Source organism: Marmota marmota, unplaced genomic scaffold (assembly GCF_001458135.2).
Source record: "Marmota marmota marmota unplaced genomic scaffold, marMar, whole genome shotgun sequence".
NCBI classification, from domain to species: domain Eukaryota; kingdom Metazoa; phylum Chordata; class Mammalia; order Rodentia; family Sciuridae; genus Marmota; species Marmota marmota.
This window is the reverse complement of record NW_026000136.1, coordinates 893,897-901,813: the sequence shown is the minus strand read 5'-3', so window position 1 is coordinate 901,813 and position 7,917 is coordinate 893,897. Positions and strand designations below refer to the sequence as shown.

General features: G+C 41.2%; 1 pseudogene; it reads left to right on the top strand.

Annotated features, from left to right (window-relative positions):
* The first annotated feature begins 6,150 nt into the window (after positions 1-6,150).
* Positions 6,151-7,917, top strand: part of LOC125611172 — a 7,130-nt pseudogene continuing 5,363 nt past the window's right edge.

Here is a 7,917-nt window from a genome sequence, read left to right as displayed (position 1 = left end):
AGAGACATTCCCTCTCCCTCCCTCCATCCTTCCCCCTCCCTTCTTTCTGCCCTTCCCTACACACACACACACACACACACACACACACAAACACACTTTTCATTGTTTGAGTTTCTTCCCTCAATGTTCCTTCTGAACATTGTGGTTAAAGAGAAAATACTGTGAGTTGATTAAAAATGAATGATATATACAAGAAAGCTCTTGAACTCTCCAAGAGTAGAAAATTACCAGAACATTTATTACCGTTACATTTAGGAGTTGAATTCATCCTTCCAATCCGGCTATGAAACAAATAAGTTCCAGATATAAACCAGCTAGAGAAACACATGTTTAACAGAAATAGAGATAGCTCTATGCTTTCCAGGATTGAGCTTCCCCTGCATCAGCCTGTGGGCTGGCTCTTTCCTCAGTTTAAATGATTGTCCTGGTCTAGGGCTGTAACTCCATGGTAGGACACTTGCCTGGCATGCACAAGAGTCTGGATTCCATACCTAGCACTGCAGGGCTTCTGTTCTTGAGACTAAAAGGCTCAGGGTCACTCTAGTTAAACTGGGCTAACTGGGCTGCACGAAATAACCACACAAGAGACACAAATACCTTTTTCTTTGGGGTTGCTGTGACAGCTCCTCTGACCTTAAGGGTCCGCAGAAAGAAAGAGAGAGAGAGCACGCACACGCGTGCGCGCTGACCCCTTTTATTGAGGAGAAGCTATTCAAATGAGGCAAGGGGTCAGGTTTCAGGGGGCTGAGTCTATCTTCATGATGTCCACTGTCAGCAGGTTGACGGACACCTGGGTAGGCCACACCCAAGGGCACAGTAAGAGAAGGGGACACACACAAGGCACTTCCATGGAAGATTCTATCCTAAACAGGGCAAGGGGTTATATTACAAAGGAACAGGTGAGCGTAGCTTCACCCATGGGGCTGTAGCAAGACACACCCATTTCTGTGACTGAGTGCCTCAGCACCCAGCTGGAGAGTGTAACTCAGTTACCCTAAAGGTTGGCCTCCCACATAGCACCTAAAGAAAAGATGGGAGTGGAGCTTCTTCTAGGTATTGTTTTTTAAAAAGCCAATTAAGCAAACTTTAGAAATGGTAGAGGAATAGCTTGCTTTAATGTACCAGTGGCTTGAATGCACAATCTTCTGATTGGAGCATATGTTCCTGTTTGTAAAAAGCCCCAACAGGAAATTCTTTGTATATCAATCTTATCACCTCTCAGTTGGATAGCTCAATATTTGTTGTCCCCTTTTCCAGAGAGTTTGGAATTCCCTCTGAGTTTCTTGTCATTTTGGGGGCAAGGGATACTGAAAATTTAACCTGTGGGGCTTTACCACTGAGCCACAACCCCATGCCTTTTTATTTTTCATTTTGAGACAAGGTCTCCTAATTGCTAAGTTGCTTAGGGCCTGGCAGTAGGGATTCTCTTCTTTCTAACCCTTCCTACAAAGCAGAAATCACTCTTATGATGACTATTTATTTATTTATTTAATATATTTTTAGTTGTCAATGGACCTTTATTTATTTACATGCGGTGCTGAGTGCTCTGCCACTAAATTTACAACCCAGTGCCTCACACATGCTAGGCAAGTGCTCTGCCACTAAACCCCAGCCCATGACCATTTATTTAACTGTTTTGTTCAGGAGCAGCCACATAGGAGCTGAGGGCCCCCTAGCTTTGAGCAATGGGAATGTGGAGATGTGGCAAACCAGCCATGGGCTGTGTGTGTGAGCTGTGAGCATTTTGAACATACAAAGCCGACTGGACTGAAGATGCAGCTCTGTCTAGGCTGTGCATTGTATGCATCCCTTTCATCCCTTTCGCTTGCTCTGGGTTCATGGTCTTTCTCTGTCTTGCCTGCTTTGCCTCCTTTGTGGGAGCTGGGTAAAAGGAGCTATCACAGATCCCAAAGAAAAAAGGTATTTCTCTGTCTCTGTGTGATTATTTTGTGCCATCCCAGTTCATCTGGAGTGACCCTGACTGGTTTAGTCATTTTTTTTTTCTTTTTTTCCTTTCTTCCTTTTTCGGTTGTACTTGGGGTTAAACCCAAGGCCTCATTCATGCTAGGAAAGTGCCCTACCACTGAGCTATAACCCCAGCCCTTGATCTTATTTTGAGATAGAGGATCTCAATATGTTGTTGAAGGCTGACCTTGAACTTGTGATCTTCTTGCTTTAGCCTCACTGGATTACAGGTTTTTGTCACCTTGCCCAGCATAATTCACTCTATTCTTAAGAGGGCAATTGCTAAATTTCTTCTAAATTAGTAAAATATGTTTTTAAAGAGAAATATTCCAGGGCTGGGGTCGTGGCTCAGTAGTAGAGCGCTTGCCTCACATGTGTGAGGCACTGGGTTCAATTCTCAGTGTTAGACCAGGACGCAAGAAAAGACCACTGACTCCAAATAAAAATCAAATTAAAGCAAGCTTATTATTTCGACCGGCCAGGCTGCCTCTCCCACCCAAAACCGCGGGAACAAGACAGCAGCTGCAACTTTCCTGCAGCCCAGCTTTATAGCCCAGAAAGTTACACAAAGGGGAGTTACAAATAACAAAACTCTGAGGAGCATAACACTAATGGTAGTTTACATTTTTGCTGGCCCCGATATCAGAATTTATGAAGGTCATTAGAGCCTCAGAGAGGGTCGGTATCTGGCCAGGGAAGGCCAAGATTTGTGAGGCGTCACTAAGTTTCAGAGAGGACTGCTATCTGGTCAGAGAGCCAGGCATGGGTGAGTTCAAGGCACGGGCAGGCATTCCAAGCAGGTTCAGAATTTACAGTAATTTATAGTAAAACCGAAATTATCTTTTCATGGCTTTGTGGCAAGATGGCTCCCAATTTTAAGAAAAGATCAGGTTGGGTCTATCACTCAGCACCACATATAAATAAATAAAAAAATAAAGGTCCATCAACAACTAAAAAAATAAAAATAAAAATAAAGAAATATTCCAAAGGAGAGAATAAAAAGAAATATTCCCAGCATGGGAAATTATGATGAAAAAGCTCAAAATTACCCATAATCAAAAATCTCAAGAAAAATCAAGAATGTTGTGATGTATATCTTCCCTGATATTTTTCTACATCTATATATCCTTAAACATTATTCTTTGGTTAAAAAATATTTGTAAAACAATTTCCTTAATAATACTATACTGACAGGTACTGCCTATAAATTACATGTGTATTTTTACAAGTCTGTTGAGATGTAATTACAAGGGATGCAATTCATTTTAGTGTACAATTGATGGCTTTTGGTATATTCAAAGTTATGCATCTATCATCACAATCAATTATAGAACATTTGTTTTCACAGTACTGAGGACTGAACCCAGAGCCTTGCATATGCCAGGCAAGTGCTATATAATTGAGCTACATTCCAGCCCTCAGAAAATTTTTATAACCCCCCAAAGAAACCTTTTGCTCATTCCTCCTCCCTAACCCCACTTCAGCCATAGGCAACCACAAACCTACTCTATACAAATTTCTCAATTCTGAACATTTAATATAAATGTAACCATTCAATATGTAGTCTTTTGTGACACTTGTATATAATATTTTTGTGGACACATGTTTTCATTTCTCTGGGATACATATCTATGAGTGGATAATACATATTATTAATGGTTACATTGTATTTTATCCAACTGATATATACATTTATTTTCCTAGTTTACCGTGATAGTTTATCAACATTCCCTTATTTAAGTATTAATGAAATATACATAGATACTTCATAATGGTGCTCTAAATTCACCTCTTAAATTAGGAACTGTGCTCATTCATCTTCACATAATAAATGCAACATACTTTTTTTTTTTTTGGACTGGGGAATGCAACATACTTGATTTCATTATTTCCTGCTGTTGGGCCTCAAGCATGCTAGTCAAGTACTATGCCACCAAGACACATCTCCAGCTTCTATTTTGCAATTTGCTTTAAATTTTGCTTTTCAAAACTTATTTTTTCCATAGGTTTTTCTTTTTCTATATAAATTTCAATGAAATTTACTTATTCTGAATTTAGTTTTAAAGCTTTCAGCTGAATTTTGTTTTCTTTTGCCAACTTAGCCTCCTATGGCAAACAACTTCTTCGCCTCTTAATTGCCCAGGGTTAGTGGAGGGCAAGTGGGGCAAAACAGAAGTAGCAAAGACTAAAGCCTGGCTCTAATACTCTCTATGGGGTTAAGTCACAGTTTTCAGTCTTCACCAAGTACATTGTGAAGCAGGACTGCTCATGGCTGGACTCTTAAAAGGTATAAACATTTTCTCTTGTTTCATTAAGATGTTCTTATTCATAGTAAATTTCATCAACTCTAATACTGTAGTACCAACAGAAAAAAATTATTTCCAAATAAATAATTCAACAAAAGCTCCCGGATATAAGTAAACCAGTTTCCATATTTAAAGTATCCATAGTATGTTCAGAAAAATAAATAACATTTTATACTCATTTATGCAACATTCACATTTACATTGTTATGGAATTTCAGAATACCTGGAAAGAAGATAAATATTCGATTGGGGATTTAGCTCAGTTGGTAGAGTGCTTGCCTTGTATGCACAAGACCATGGGTTCAATCCCCAGCACTCCCCCCCCACAAAAAAATTGAGAAAGGTGAATAGGTCACATTTGAAGAATCACCATACAGAATGGTAACTGAGATCTCCAGTGGAATACCAACGTAAATAAGCAATGACTTAACATTTTTGAGGAAAAAAAATAGAACAATTCTATTCTAATCAACATAGTATGGTTAAAATGCATTTTTAGAACTTTTTGGCGTGTGTGGTACTGAAGATTGAGCCCAACAGCCTTGCATGCAAAAGCTCTACCACTAAGCTATAGCCTTACTGACATTGACTTTTTTTTTTCTTTTTTTGTGTGTGGCTGTACTGGGGATTGAATGGAGGGGCACTCTACTGCTGAGTTACACCCTCCCCAGCCCTTTTTATTTTTAGAGTTAGGTTCTTGCTAATTTGTCCAGGCTGGTCTCAAACTTGCAATTCTCTTGATTCAGCTTCCAAAACAGATCATGGAATTACAGGCATGAACTACCATGCCTGGCACAACAAAACTACTTTAATCAAAGTGAGGCAAAGATAAATTCTGAATGAATTGGTTTATTGCAATGTGCACAAAAGCAAAATAAGAAAAAGGAGTATGTGAAATTATAAACCAAAATAGGCAAAGAAAATAACTCCAACACAGAATGTTAGTAATGAGTCAAAGGCCTTGTGTCCATGGAAGAAATTGTCCAAATAATCTGCAAGAGCAAGCCCTTGAAGGTGGCATTCCTACAGGTCTGGAATGCTGAAGATGAAGTGAAATGACTTAATTTGACAGGACCTTCTGCCTTTTCAGAGTGAATACTTGCAAAGAGTGGAGTCACAGGAAGGTATGTCTCAACTAGCAATCTGAAATGTTGGTATTTGGAGTCCCAGAAGGTATATTATCTTAGGTTCTGGGGTCAAAAGTCCCAGATACTATCTTATTTTTGTATCAGCACACAGTTGTAAATGTGGTTATGAAGGAGGACTAGAGGGACATGTTCAATGTAGACAAAATGCATGTATTAAAGAACAGCAAATCTGGTATGTATGTATGTATTATTATTATTATTATTTTACTACTGGGGTTTGAACCCAAGGGCACTCTATTACCATGCTGTTTCCCCAACTGCTTTATTTATTTATTTATTGGTACTGGGGATTGAATCCAGGAGTGCTTCACCACTGAGCCACATCCCCAGCCCGTTTTAAAATATTTTATTTAGAGACAGGGTCTCATTGAGTTGCTTAGGCCCTCACTAAATTGCTAAGGCTGGCTTTGAACTTGTGGTACTCCTGCCTAAGCCTCCCAAGCTGCTGGGATTACAGGTGTGGGTCACTGCACCTGGTGTATTTTATTTTTTGTTTTGACAAAGGGTCTCACTTTTTGTCAAGGCTGGACTCGAACTTGTGATTCTCTTGAAATAGCCTCTGGAGTTGCTGGGATTACAGGCATGCTCGACCACACCAGCTTGTATTAGATACAAGAAGCCCATTTGATCTCAGCATAGAGAATTACAGTGAGACAGCAGCAAATGATTCAGGATTGGCACAGTTGGATAACACCATGGTCTTAAGAAGCGGTGTTGAAGGTCTGGGGTAGGGGCGGCAGGCACCATGTCCGGCTGGGAAGGTAGCAAGAAGACGCCCCTGAAACAACCTAAGAAGCAGGTCAAGGAGATGGATGAGGAAGATAAGGCTTTCAAACAGAAACAAAAAAGAGGAGCAGAAGAAACGTGAGGAGCTAAAAGCGAAGGCCACGGGGAAGGGCCCCCTGGCCACAGGCAGAATTAAGAAATCTGGCAAAAAGTAAGCCGATTCTTGTGCCTGAAATGATGGTGACCGTTGATTCCATTCCTATTTAGACATCAGGATCCCTGCTGGAACATCTTTTGCCACCTATAGCTAGAATGAAGTGTTGTATTAGAGTCTGTTGTAAATTTAATAAACTTTTGTAAAATAATAATAATACACACACACACACACACACACAAACAAACAAAGAAACAAAAGAAGCTGTGTTAGCTCCAGGGCAACGAGGAGCCACTGGAGGGGTCTGACAAGAGTGGTATCAACATTTTAAATGCTCACTTTGTATTTATTTATTTATTTTTTGGTACAAGGGGCACTGGTACTGAGCCACATTCCCAGCTCTTTTATTTTTTCTTTAGGCTGGATGACTGTCGAAAGCCATCCATGGGCTGTGTGTGTGAGCTATGTGCACTGCAGCTATATGAACGGACAGGTCTGGCATTGCACGCTGACTGGGCTGTGCCATGCAAGTGCCCCTCTCCTCTCCCTCTTCCCGTGATCCCACACAGCACCTGAGATGGGTATTACTTGCCTGTCAGTCAATCTGCTGGCCACAGGTATCAGAAGCAAGACTCCACCTTTGAAACCTTATCCCTGACTTATTTGGTGTAGAATATTCTAACGAAAATCCTTTGTCTTCTTTACCCTATAAATAAAGGGATTGCAGGTGCTCTCCCTCTCTTGCCTTCCAGAGTGGAAGAGGACCCATGAGGTTGCAGAGCAGTCCCACTCTGATATGAAAATTACTTATGCGTCCTGTGCTTTTTCGCCGTTTTCTTAGCTTAATGTTGCAGTCAGCTCTTTTGAAACCATCTTATCTAGTCAGCGCCGGTCGCTGGCCAGAGATGACCCTAACTTCTTTGGATCAGGGGGAGTGGCCCTTCCAATATAAAAATCCCTTAACTCCTGGTGTGCACCCTTACCCACTTCAAAGCCAGCCTTCACAGTTACTTCCTTCTCACGTCTACCTGTGAATTCATTCCTAATCGTGTTTCTTCTTTAATATTTCTTAAATAAGGACAATGGCTTCTCAACTCTGCCTGTGCTTTCTGTTTAACAGCCAGAATGCGCATGCGCTCTCTCTCTCTCTCTCTCTCTATATATATATATGGCAGCACTAGCATAGTTTACAGACATTGGACTTTATTATAAGATAGGATGGAGACCCACGTGCGGTGGTGCAGGTCTGTAATTCCACCTATGCTGAGGGAGGAGGATCACAAATTTGAGGTCAGTCTGGGCAGTTTAGCAAGACTCTCTGTCTCGAAAAATAAAAAGGGCTGGGCATGTAGCTTAGTGGTAGAGAGTTTGCCTAGCATGTACGAGACCCCGGGTTCAATCCCCCTAGGGATCCGAGACAGAATATGGAGAAATATCGGTCCTGGTTTATAGGTCTCCGCTCCCCCCGGGTTAATAACACACACTAAAATCATTTGGCTTGTTTTGGCGACAGCTTCTCATTCTACCCGGACAGGAGATAAGGTGGGGCCTTATCTCCGCTCCAAGGCTGAATGACAGGCCCGCACTCCTCTCTCCGCTCACTCTGCAGGCAACCCCC